Below are 13,619 nucleotides of genomic sequence, written 5' to 3' on the forward strand. Positions count from 1 at the left end.
TAAGTATCTATTCACATTTCAGCACACGAAACTTTCAGGGGAACAAAGAAATACCACTCAAGGTTGTCATGGGTATGAAATGTTGTGACAGAAACATAAATCTAACAGACCTTATTTCTTCCAACTATGACCCCATGGTTTGACAGACATCCTATTATTTTATGTATGACTAAGAGAAAAAACATGCCAATTTAACTGTTTTTTCTTTGAAAAGTTCTTCGGCTTTTTAAATAAACAGATATTTAACATAAATCGCATACATATTCAATGGGGAAATAAAATTAAATCAACATGATATTCTTAAAACTCACAAAATTCAGTCTACCTCTTCTGAATAACTGTTGTTTTTTCAATAGTGTCACTGCATGTCACCAAGAGTGTGAGTTCCTTACAGGAATGTCTAACGTTGCATCCCGTGACTCACTCCAGGCTGACATGTACTCTGCAAAGATTACAGCTAATGCTTTCTTGATGCTATCAGACACTTTTCTCTCACGAACTAGAACTCATTCCTTCCTCAAACTGTCCATATTTGGCTCAGTGATGGCAACACTGAAGGGTCAAGGTGCAGGAGTAACCACAGGGCCACAGGCTGAAGCGGTAACACTGTCATGTCCATGTTCTAGTGGACGGACACTACTGTGCCACTGGCTGGAGACACACCCTCCTCCTCCTTCAGAGACTTGACAGTAAGAGGCTGTGTGACTGTGGGCCTTACACGCTTCTTGCATCCGCTAGAACCAAGATCAGTGCATAGAATCCCTAGCTTCTCTCGTCCTGCTATCCATGTTGGAAAAGTTAAGTAACTCTTTGGCAGAGATCCAAAAAAAAAAAAAGCTAGGCTTGCATGGAATAGCAACCTCATTTTTCAACTGAAGAAAATAAATGCTTGTAGATAGTGTTTTAAGTTTTGTTATAAAGGTCCTGCCTCATTAGGAAACACCCAAAACAATCTAGCACCTTCTCCAAGTACATAAATAAAATTAGCCCAAGTTAGCATGCTCACTTGTCTCAAACTAGGTTCCATCCTTCTGTGTAGCCATCTAGCTTCTATCAGTGTCAAAGTAGCATTTCACCTTCCATCTTCCCACTGAGGTTATTCTCAAAAACTTCAGAACCTTAACAAGCATAATGTCTGGTACTAGGCAGGCGTCCACAAAGCCCTAGCAATCCAGGCTTTGATTATAACTCTTAATGTGATACCTACCAAAACTAAACCTCAGTTGATTTATTGTCTTAATGGTCTCTAAGATGTCTTGGAAACTGACTGATATACACAGAGCTTCAGAGAGCCACATGTGGGCTCACCTAGAGCCCCGACACCTCAGACAATAGACAAGTGTCATTACTGCAGGTGCAGCCAGCAGCTCATCTGAGCAGTCTTTCTTCAGTGTAACAAAAATACAGAACGGTGAATGCAACTCTGAATTTCAGACCATGGATTAATACCATATTTGTATCAGCCATATGAATGCTTTGCTAAGGTAAAAGGAAAGCACCAAGACTACCACAAGTGATATTTATTTAATAAAAAATTACAAAGCACCAGAATAAATCTATGTTCTTTATTAATACTTCTAAGATAAACCCATTAGGAACTGGCTCACCAAAGACACATGCGTACAATAAAACAGATTATATTCTGTGCTCAATAACATAAGTAATTTCCTGTGAGGTACCTCTACACACAGATTAATACATCGGTGCATTTAATGCGAGTATGTATTTTAGTGAGAAGTATGAGTTAAACTACATGATTTCTACTGTTTTCTAAATAATCTAAAGTACTATGATTTTAGGCACTTCACAATTCAATTCAGACCTGATTAACCGAGCTGTACTCAAGCTAGTACTTTAACACACACTGAGTACACTGCCTGGATTCCAGCTCAGGCCTTGGCACAGCAGGTTCACACGTGGATAGTCCTCTTTGCTTCTACTGTTCCTTTAGGTCCTAAGTCTAGCACGAAAACGTCAAAGCTCTTCTTTCAAGGCTCACAATTCCACTAATCCTATTAATTAAGATTATATTGTGGAGGAACCCACCATGGGGGGAGGGTGGGGGTGAGAATCCCAGATTCTATGTAATTACAACACAATGTAATTAATGAATAAATTTAATAAAAAAAGATTATATAGAAGAATTCATATAAACTTTAATTTAGGCCACTTTATTGTTATGTGTTTTCTTTTTTTAAATGCCTGAAAACTGAAGCAACAGAAAGACAGACCGAAATTTATCTTCCAACCTCTTGTTCAATCGAACACACACACACACACACACACACACGCAAAACAGGGCTGGGCCAGGCCAAAAGCAAAGGGCCTGGAATTCTGTCCTGGTCTCATCCAAGTGGCAAACAACAAGTAGGTATTCATATCAAATGTTGGCTGTGAAAAAGAAAAGGAACAGAAATAACAAAATAAAAGATAAATTATGAAAAACAAACCAAGAGTCATTGGAAATATCAATGAATTACATCTGGCAAAGAAAATAAAGGCATGATATAGGAAATTAGAATCTAAATAATAGCTTCATTTGTTCTAAATTCATGCTAACTGCATAAAAACCATTAATGAGTCACACATGAGGACATTTTAAGAAGTCCACAGAAAAGTGATTAAAAGTAAATATTATTATAAAACATTTCGAAATCCACACACCCACATGGTTTTCAAAAAGTGACAGAGAATGTGTCAAATACTCTAACAGAAGGATTAAGCTAAATTAAAATAAGTTGAGGTAACAACATGCAAATAGAGATTCATCTTCCTATCTCTTCTAGTTACATTACCACATGCTTTCTACCTGGCATCTGACCTACTTCCTGGAGCAGACATGAAGGTCAAAGATAGCTTGCTAAACATTACATTTTGCATGTGCCCTCTGCAAAGCATGTACTGGAAACTTCACCTCCAATGCAACAGTGTTGGCAGGTGGGGAACTGGTGAGGTCATCAGGCCATGTGTCCTCATAGCGCAGGAGGGGGTTGCTATAAAAGACTGAGTCTGGCCGGTATGGTAGCTCAGCAGGCTAATTCTCAACCTGCAACATCAGTAATCCCATACATGCACTGCTTCTAGTCCTAGTTGCTCTACTTCCAATCCAGCTCCCTGCTCACATATTGGGAAAGCAGCAGGGGATGGCTCAAGTCCTTGGGCCCTTGCACGCATGTAGGAGACCCATAAGAAGCTCCAAGAACCTGGCTTCAGCCCAGCCCAGCCCAGCCAGCTCTGGCCATTGCAGCCATTTGCACAGTGAGCCAGTGGATGGGACACCTCTGTCGTTCCTTCTCACTGTAAATCTTCCTTTTAAATTAAAAAAAAAAGGAATCTTAAAAAAAGCCCAGTCTGACTCCTCTCTCTCCCTCACTCACCTCTGTAGGGGTGTGTGTGTGTGTGTGTGTGTTTCTGCCATGCATGGCACAGCAAGAAGTACCCAGCCAAATGGTACCTCCTCAAATCTTTGCTTTCTCAGCCTCCAGGAACGCAAATCAATCAATTTCCCTTTTCTGTAATCAGCCAGTCTGTGGTGTTACAGGGCAGCAGCACATAGCAGACCTACTAAACTAGCCAGCAGCAACCCCAAGCCTGGAAAAAACCTTTCTCAGAAATACAACTGTTGGGGATTAAAGCAAAACACGGCCAAAGAACAACAGTGTGTCTACCCTCTGAGATACACTCTGGCATTTCAGTATTCTATATGAGAAATCAAAGTTCCCTCACTACACATGCCTTCCTATAACCCAGCAACCCAGGACTAATTCAACCCTGAACAGAGCACTGAACAGGCCGGAACCCCATCCCCTTCACTGGCCAGTCTCACAGTCTAGTCTCAGCTGTCAGGGCTGAGGGCCAGGCACCAGGAAAATGTTGGAAGATGCTGAGCAAGAAAAGGGAGCCACCCGCAGTACCACAAGTAGATCATCCAGGAAAAGTAGAAAGGAAGCTGTGTGTTTCACAGTCTAACACAGAAGGCAAGGGCGGACAGGCTCACTAGGACCACCAGATGACCAGGAAATGACGTCAGCATTTATAATGTGACCATGGTACATCGAGTTGAGTCAAAAAGGCTTTGCCAGAGACCCCAAAGCTACAGTTTCACTATTAGCAAAAATGTGATGAAATTATTTAGATTCCAGTATGCCCAGTTTTCCCATTTACAAAATAAGGACTGCAAGAAGCTGAAATATGTTTCTTGCCATTAAAGTGAGACGATGCGTTAAAGGCACTGAAACCCAGTCCATCTCAAACGTTTCAGGGTAGTTTACTTATACCTTTGGAAATTGTCCAGTGTTAGCAGTCACATTTCACTTACATGTGTACACACACACACACACACACCCCTTGCTCAAATATAAAACAAAAAGTCCCAAATTTGAAAAACCACTGTTCTTTTGTAACACTGAGGGACACAGTACCAATCAATATTATTAATGAGATGAACCTTCCAACAAATGAATAAAATCTGTGTGCTTTAGTTTGAGGGCAACATTATCACAGCAGACAGTCTAGAAAACTGATGGGAACACTTAAGGCATGACACAATGGTGGAATGAAATATGTTTTTCTCTATTCTTAACTTTTCAATTAAAAATAATATTAAATACATAGTTGTTAAAATTATGAATACCTTTGCTGCACAATTCAATGAAAGCAACACGGAATTCAATGCTGACTTTGCTGAGTCAAAGCAGCATGCAGTATCTGATATTTTTAGTGCGCCCTGGATTTTAAAATTGGCCTTTTCACATACAGGAGAACCATAGTGAAGGTGAATTCTTTTAAAGCAAATAGTATGCCTCAGAAATGTATGAAAATGAATATGGCACAATAAATATGGAACTCCTGATTCATCAATAAGTGGGGGCTTTAATTGGCTTTAAGAGCCAGCTGAATGGTGGAAACATTTCCTGAATTCACGCTGTCACCTTGCCAGAGGGGCACTTTAGATCACCTCCTTTAGCCCGTGCCTATTCTTCAAACATAAATTACATCAATTATCAAGGCCTGCTGCTGTTGCTGCCACCATTGCCACTAAACCTGGAGCTGGGTCTCCAGATAACCTTGGCATTCAGTGCTACGTCAAGAAAGCAAAGGTAAAGCAGTTACCCTTACTTCAGTTTAGTATTAGAGTCAATCAAACCAGGACTGTTGGCGCTCCTGCACTGCTCCAGTTCGAACTGACTGCTGCTGGTCCTGGGAGAAAATGCAGATTGAACCCCTTAAACAAAAGCTCAACTGTCTGGACTAAACTCTGACCTAGGGTGCAATTAATTTGGGTCTTTTACACAAACTATCAATCTCAGTAACATCCCTATTTACATTATTTATCTTAACATTGAAGAGATGAGGTTCATGGCAGGGAGACATGGAAAAACCAGCTTGTTCAAGGTCAAAGGCACGGTGGACCCAGTACTCATTTTCTCCCCCCACACAGGTAAATCTGTTTTAATTATATGTCCTACTAAGTAATTAATATCATGTTATGGTCCCAGGAAACTCACAGGTTGAATAAATTACATCAATGAAGTGTAAAACAGGGAGTTAGTACAAACCCCAATTTTGTGGTAGTTTGACACGTCACACATATTGCCCATGAGCTCCACAACAATGCTGCAGTTGGCTAATTTTACCAATGAAAACAGAGATGTTAATTAGAAACACACGTAAAGGGCCTGCCTCCTACACTGCAGCACTGGTTTGATCTCAGCTGCCCTACTTGGGATCCAGCTCCCTGCTCACATGAACGGGAAGGCAGTAGAACAAGGTATGAGTGTGCGTGGCCCCCATGTTAGATGTGTGGCCCCCATGTTAGATGTGTGGCCCCCAAATTAGATGTGTGGCCCCCCATGTTAGATGTGTGGCCCCCATGTTAGATGCGTGGCCCCCATGTTAGATGCGTGGCCCCCATGTTAGATGCGTGGGCCCCCATGTCAGATATGTGGCCCCCATGTTAAATGTGTGGGCCCCCAGGTTAGATGTGTGGGCCCCCATGTTAGATGTGTGGGCCCCCATGTTAGATGTGTGGCCCCCATGTTAGATGTGTGGCCTCCATGTTAGATGTGTGGGTCCCCATGTTAGATGTGTGGACCCCATATTAGATGTGTGGACCCCATATTAGATGTGTGGACCCCATATTAGATGTGTGGCCCCCATGTTAGATGTGTGGGTCCCCCATGTTAGATGTGTGGGCCCCAAGTTAGATGCGTGGCCCCCATGTTAGATGCGTGGACCCCATGTTAGATGCATGGGCCCCCATGTCAGATATGTGGGCCCCCAGGTTAGATGTGTGGACCCCCATGTTAGATGCGTGGACCCCATGTTAGATGCGTAGCCCCCATGTCAGATATGTGGACCCCATGTTAGATGTGTGGGCCCCCATTTTAGATGTGTGGCCCCCCATGTTAGACGTGTGGGCCCCCATTTTAGATGTGTGGCCCCCATGTTAGATGTGTGGGCCCCCATTTTAGATGTGTGGGCCCCCATGTTAGATGCGTGGGCCCCCAGGTTAGATGTGTGGACCCCCATGTTAGATGCGTGGACCCCATGTTAGATGCGTAGCCCCCATGTCAGATATGTGGCCCCCATGTTAGATGTGTGGGCCCCCATTTTAGATGTGTGGCCCCCCATGTTAGACGTGTGGGTCCCCATGTTAGATGTGTGGCCCCCCAGGTTAGATGCGTGGATCCCCATGTTAGATGTGTGGATCCCCATGTTAGATGTGTGGACCCCATATTAGATGTGTGGCCCCCATGTTAGATGTGTGGGTCCCCCATGTTAGATGTGTGGCCCCCAAGTTAGATGCGTGGACCCCATGTTAGATGCGTGGGCCCCCATGTCAGATATGTGGCCCTCATGTTAGATGTGTGGGCCCCCAGGTTAGATGTGTGGGTCCCCATGTTAGATGTGTGGCCCCCATGTTAGATGTGTGGCCCCAAGTTAGATGTGTGGATCTCCATGTTAGATGTGTGGCCCCCATGTTAGATGTGTGGCCCCCATGTTAGATGTGTGGGCCCCCATGTTAGATGTGGTGGCTCCCATGTTAGATGCGTGGGCCCCCATGTTAGATGCGTGGACCCCCATGTTAGATGTGTGGCCCCCATGTTAGATGCGTGGGCCCCCATGTTAGATGTGTGGCCCCCATGTTAGATGCGTGGGCCCCCATGTTAGATGTGGCTGCGGTTCCTGGATTATGCTTCACTCTTGGCTCATGCGCTTACACAGGGAATGAGCCCGTGGATGGAAGGCTGCTTTTTTCCTTCTTTCTCTCCATATCTGCCATACTGCTTTTCAAATAAATAAAACAAATCTTTAAAAAAGCAATTAAAACAAAAGCACAAGTACAAATTAGGAGAAGCAATATTCTACATATGTAGGTACTGCCTGGAAAAAAGACTAAAATACAAGTTTACTTTGATGCAAAAAATTGATAACTCTATCACTTAATATGCATGTCCCATGGACTTTAAAATCCCATGAATGTATACATTCCAAAAAACTTTGCACTGAAGTAATTGATTTTTTTTTAAAGATTTATTCATTTTTTATTACAGCCAGATATACAGAGAGGAGGAGAGACAGAGAGGAAGATCTTCCGTCCGATGATTCACTCCCCAAGTGAGCCACAACGGGCCGCTACGTGCCGATCCGAAGCCGGGAACCAGGAATCTCTTCCGGGTCTCCCACGTGGGTGCAGGGTCCCAATGCATTGGGCCGTCCTCGACTACTTTCCCAGGCCACAAGCAGGGAGCTGGATGGGAAGTGGAGCTGCCGGGATTAGAACCGGCGCCCATATGGGATCCCGGCGTGTTCAAGACGAGGACTTTAGCCGCTAGGCCACGCCGCCGGGCCCAGTAATTGATTTTTAAACGCCATTTTCCTGAGCTTTCTGAAGTGCTCTTCTAATAAGCATGAAGCAGGCATTGTTTCTGAGGGAATCATGTTTAGTAGTCCAAACTGTTATGCAAAAATTCTTTGGGGATTTTAAACAAAAATGAACTTTTTTTTTGCTTTGATATATTAGTTATGCCTCAGGAAAAAATAATTGGTATCAGTTTGGGTTGACATTTTTACATGATCCAATTATGATTATTTCAAGCTGTCTTTTATGGGAAGCTTCTTAGATCCTCCCATAAACATCACAAGAATTCCCAATGCAAGAAAATAAGACGGGAAAAATTATGGCAAGATGTACAATTTTAATCTGTTTCTTAATAATTTACCCCCAAATGGGTATCTGAATGTTAAAGAAATCATTCTAAGAAATGACTTTTTTATTCTTTTTTAATTTATTATTATTGTTATCATTTTAGGATACAGTTCCATAAGCTCCTGAGTAATTCTGAATGAAATATATATTTAATAGAAAAACTATTTAATTGAACTCAACAGTCTATAATAAATAGATGTGCAACTCTGTGCCTAAGAGAGGGTTCATGAGGAAACATAATCAACAGACACAGTTCATATGATTAGGGTATAAAAAGATGTAACAGAAATTACAGACATAGCTAACAGTGAACAAGCCGCAGTTTTTTTTAAAAAAGCCTACAATAAAATAAAACTGTTTCTTTGGAAATTGGAAACCAACTTATCCAACTATAATAAAATTCAGGGGAAAATGTGAAGTTACAGATGTTTGACAGAGAAAATACAACACTGCTTCTCTGTTTAGTAGCTTGATATTAATATGATAAACGGACTAATGTAACACCAAAAATAGTGATTTAATCACAGAAGATAATTGTCAACATTTTCTAAATATAATATACAAAGCTAATGTTTCCTTTTTATGTCCTTAAAGATTCGTGATTCTACTTTTTAAAAGGTGTTTTTTAAAAGTCTAAAAATGTAGATAAGGTTTTTTATTAAAATAAAATGCACAAGGACGTACTTGGCCATTTAGCTCAGAAGGGAGCACAGCCAGGCCGAGCTCAGGAAGCAACAAGGCGGGCAGGTGGCAGTCTGACCCGCATAGGAACGTGTTAGCCAAAGGCCGAGGCTCCACACAGGGACAGCTTCAGGGTAAACATGTTCCACCTAAGCACCGAGGTACCAGCCAGCGATGGAGGGCTACGGAAGGACTAGAGCAGAGAGGGAGGCGGGGGGACAAGCACAGACCAGCCCTATCCCAGGACCTGGGGTTAAGAACACCACCGACCTTTAGCTGCCCTTGCCTAAATCTTGCAGTCATCAGCATGCTTTTATTTTGCTCAAAGCTCTCATTCAATCTACCAACAAATCCCACTAACTTGACCTTCAAAAGGAATCCAAGTAACTCCCACCACCTTCATTACCTCCCTTGTTTGGTTCCACAGAGCTGTTCTCCCACTCAACTGGATTAAGCTTGAGACAGCAACCAAGGTTGAGCAAGACACAGCATGGAGCTCATACACACCCGGCTCCTTAGGTACAACCGATGACAAACCTCTCCATCATGGTGCTAACAAGCTCACATTGGCATGAGGCTTCCATTCTACTTACAGGGTGAGAGCCAGAAGCCACGGTGCTGTGCTGTGTCCTGACTCCATGCTGGCTTGATGAAGACTAAGCATAAACCAGTTGAGGCTCCCTCATTGATCCCTTCCATAAAGGAATCAGAAGAAATCCTGACAGCCCGCGGGACACGGGGAGGGCAGATCCCAGAGCTGCAGCCTTGGAGAGGGCCACGGGTCTTGCTACGCGTGGTGGAGGAAGCACAATATCCCCTTATTTCACTGTCACTACTAACACAAGCAATGGAGGCAGTTTAGGCAACGTATGTGTGCTAACATGTAAATTCCAATTCTACTATTACTCATTATGTATCTGCCCTCGGACAAGGCATTTACACTTCTCCAACCTCTTTATTTACTAGATAATAAACAGCCATAATAATACCTTTCTTGCCCTCAAGGATGTACTACAAAAAACAAGTATGTGTGTGTGAATTCCTACCAAGAACAAGTTACAAAGGTCAAATCCTCAGAGAAAAGCAAACGTAACTCTTGGCTTTACTCTGGGGTTGAACAAGACAGAGGAAGGAACAAGCTGTGGAGAGGGAGAGGACTACTGCCTGACACACTGAGCTACGGAAGAACCTTCACAGACACCCCGGGATGGAGCAACGAGTTCTAGAGTCCTACACTGCAGCAAGGCAATTATTGTCTACAACTTAGTCTATTTCAAAATAGCTAGAAGTGCCTAAAGGTTCCCAGTACATGCACACAAACCACAAATGTTTACGGTACTGCTGCCAATACTGACTCGATCATTACACACCGTATACACTCACTCAATCGTTGTTCTGTGTCTCATAAATATGCACAGGTATTTTATGCCCAGTGAAAATTGCAAAAAAAAGAGGAAGATTTATCTTGATAAAAGACACAATTTACTTAGAATTAGAAGCACATGAAAAACTAATGTCTAATATAAGAAGGATTCTCCCTCGGAACATACGTATTTGTTTTCCTTTGGAGAAACTGCATGTCCATTTGTCATGGTATCACAAAGGAGATTTAAACCACTGATTGGAAAGCAAGAATCAATTCCAGCAGTGAGATTCCGAGATTTCATAGAAATATCCTGGGATTAAATCCATAAATACTATGAAGTCGAGGCCATTGCCAAGGATTCCGAGCAGAAGTCAACTTCTTTAAAGAATTCACTATTATATGTTGTCAGTCATGTACAATCACAAAGCAGGAATTATAACATGTTAAAAGTTACAACATTTTTTGAATTATATCTAGTTATTACTAATTATTTGAAAACAAGAAGGAATATGGTACCCATAAGATGACAACTACAAAGGAATATGGACAGTGTTAAAAACAGACTAAGAGAAGTACAAAGCAATAAAGCAGATTTAATTCTTATTTTAAGATGTGGCTTTTAAACTTATTTACAAGGCACAAACACAGACAGACATAAAACAGCTGTCCCCAAATACCCACAACAGGGGCCCATGCAGGGTGGTGAGTCTTGGAATCAGGCACTATACCCACATCTCCCCGTGAGGTAGCCAGGGCCCAGCCACTTGGGCCATCACCTGCCACTTCCCAGGATGAAGCAAGCTGGATTCAGTGGGAAAGCTGGGATTTGAACCAAGGCATTCCAAAATGGGATATGGCATCCTACTCAGTAGGATAAGCCCCTGCCCCAAGCCTCTGCTTTTACTGGTAAAAAGTGTTTCATGTACTGTGGCTAATGTGGAAAGAAGCATTTTTAATGAGCTTGTTTTAAAGAACCTTCCCAGCAGGCAGTTGAGACACTCATGGCCAACCCCAGAGTACCGGCATTCAATCTGCAGCTCAGGTTCCAGACTCCAGCTCCTTCCTGTGCAGACTTTGGAGGCGATGGGGACTGGGTTTCCAACACTAGGTGGAAGACCTAAACTGAGTTCTTAGTTCCCAACTTAAGCCTAGCTGAGCCCAAGCTGTTACAAACCCTGAGGGAGTGAATCGGCACACACACACACACACACACACACACACACTCACTCTCTCTCTCTCTCTCTCTCTCTCCCTTCTTTCCGTTCCTTTCTACTTCTCATCTGAAAACAAACAAGTAAACAACAAAAATATACTGTTGATACGTGTGGATTTCAAAATTTGTATGTAGTGTAAGTTTATCCTTTAATTCCATTCTCCATAACACTTGTATTATCCTTTCACTTACATTCCTATTTTTCAGGTATGCAAGAAAACCAAAAAGCCTCAAACTTATTTTAAAGTCTTTTTTTTTTAAAGATTTATTTATTTTTATTGCAGAGTCAGATATACAGAGAGGAAGAGAGATAGAGAAGAAGATTTTCTGTCTGCTGATTCACTTCCCAAGTGACTAAATTGGCCAGAGCTGAGACAATCTGAAGCCAGGAGCCAGAAACTTCTTCCAGGTCTCCCATGCAGGTGCAGTGTCCCAAAGCTTTGGGCCATCCTCGACTGCTTTCCCAGGCCACAAGCAGGGAGCTGGATGAGAAGTGGGGTTGCCAGGATTAGAACCAGCACCCATATGGGATCCCAGCACATTCAGGACGAGGACTTTAGCCACTAGGGTGCCATGCTGGGGCCTAAAGTGTTTTATATTAAACTTAAAAACCCACAGTATAACTGGGAAAATTCTACTATGAAATCTGAACATCTCCTAGCACACTGCAAAGAAAACTGCTAATGTCTTATTTCATAAATGTTTTTCAATGAATATTTTCTAACTCTAAATTTTAAAACTCAAAGAAAGATAACTTAAAATTATTTAATGATACTGATTTTTGCTTCCTTTTTTCCCTACAAATTTACTTGGCAGAAAATAAATGAGAATTTCAAAGACATACTTAGTTGCTTCTCTAGAGATTTTTTCAACTTAAGTGGTAGTTTCACACAATGTTCCACTATGTCACCGAACAAGAGACAGCCAGAGAGCAAGTACTAAGTACAGATGCAGACTGCTCATTGTAACTACCTGGGTGTCTGCGAGGACATCTGATGAGGAGCCTGTGAAATAAGCGCATCTTCTGATCTTAAAGCATAATCGAGAAGACGACGACATTAGGATGATCACAGGATGCTGAGGCAGTACAGTGTTGCTCGGATTCTTTTATGTAAAACTCCATGGAGATCCTGAAGGCTTCTTTCTATGATTTAGAATTATTTATTTACTAAACTTGTGAACTTGATGAGATGAAATGAGATCAAATATTGTTATTCAGACGTTGCTGGAAAAGAATGCCCTCCTGATACGGCCTCATCTCTTTTTACTCCCAATCTATCTTGTCAGAAATCCAACATCATATGCATTGAAATAAGTTGTTCCTGAGTGTTTTGAAACCCGATTTATTAGTTGTTCACATTCCATCTGCCTCAGAAAGCTGCACTGTGCCTTTACCTCCATGCACTGCCCAAGAGGTGGACGCCCGATTTTCCTTCATTTCATCACCGGATCACCTTGTGTTGATCAACGGATCAACACATGTTGAGTTCTCCTTTCAACAATACAAGCCGCTTAAAATTCATGCGTTTTTTCCAGATCAGGGCTGTATAGCACAAGCTTGATTAATGCATTTGTCATCTTCCATATTAGCTAGAGTCTCAAAAGAACTGGTTTCAAAATCTGTCCTTGCTTTTGTAACCTATACTGAAACCAGACTGTAACAATGATGTTTGCCAAAACTTGGGCAACAAATTATTTTTACCAACTATAACACTATGATACACAGACAGAAAAACCTAAGGTCTGTAAATAGCCACAATGAGGAATACTAACAGAGGAGATCAGGCCTTGGAGCACGGAAACCTGCGAGAGAAGGGGAAGAAAAAGGCCTGAAAGACACTTAACATGTCTGCTGCAACAGCAGCAAGTGGAGCTAATGCTCTGTGGTGCGCTGCTGTCTGATGCTCTGTGCTGAGCTGGGGTCTCTTGCTCCAGCGTGAGCTGGCTCCGTGGTGAGTTGGTTCCATGGTGAGCTGTGGTCTCATGCTCCAGGGTGAGCTGGTTCCGTGGTGAGCTGTCTCGTGCTCCACAGTGAGCTGGCTCCGTGGTGAGCTGGGGTCTCACACTCTGTGGTGAACTGGTTCCGTGGTGAGCTGGGGTCTCATGCTCCATGGTGAGCTGGTTCCATCATGAGCTGGTTCCATGGT

At 42.5% G+C, this 13,619-nt stretch overlaps 1 protein-coding gene across 1 annotated transcript in view; it reads right to left on the minus strand.

Moving 5' to 3' along the window:
• The window catches only part of EXOC4 (exocyst complex component 4), a 599,303-nt gene that overhangs the window by 335,013 nt on the left and 250,671 nt on the right, over positions 1-13,619 (minus strand). The gene's annotated exons all lie outside the window — the stretch shown is intronic.

Source organism: Ochotona princeps, chromosome 25, assembly GCF_030435755.1.
Source record: "Ochotona princeps isolate mOchPri1 chromosome 25, mOchPri1.hap1, whole genome shotgun sequence".
Taxonomy (NCBI): domain Eukaryota; kingdom Metazoa; phylum Chordata; class Mammalia; order Lagomorpha; family Ochotonidae; genus Ochotona; species Ochotona princeps.